Raw genomic sequence first — 517 nt, 5'->3', positions numbered from 1 at the left:
ACCATGCGTAACTTAAGATCGATCTATCTCTCAAAACCTGAGGAACCAGACGACGAGCCACATATCAAATTGAATCTCTTAACGAGACGAATCCATCAGCGAAAACCGTTCGTCGATCCGATCTCAAACGCGCCCACACTCGTAGAAACAATACACGGCGCAGTCTTGGTCTTTTGGAACCCTAATTCCGAAAAAACCCCAAATTGTTCTTGCTTGCGTTCCGGCTTACAAACACCCGATCAGCTCCAGCCCTAAGGTGTTCCTGATCCTAGACAACCTCAGTTTCCAGTTCACATCACAGCCAGCTTGAGTTCCCAATCAACCTGCTCGCGAACTCAAGAAGAAGACGCGTCCGACGTCCTCGGCGCACATCCGCGACCAGACGCCAAACCATCTGATCCCGATCAGACGCGTCTCGCCTCAGCACGCGAACGTTCCAGCTCGTCCCATCTTGTGTCCGTTCGAGGTTCTCTTGGTGGTCCGGGTTCTACAATCTGCAAAACAAAGGTAATCCTAA

This window comes from Brassica oleracea, chromosome C1, assembly GCF_000695525.1.
Source record: "Brassica oleracea var. oleracea cultivar TO1000 chromosome C1, BOL, whole genome shotgun sequence".
NCBI lineage: Eukaryota > Viridiplantae > Streptophyta > Magnoliopsida > Brassicales > Brassicaceae > Brassica > Brassica oleracea.
Note: the sequence above shows the minus strand (reverse complement) of the source record.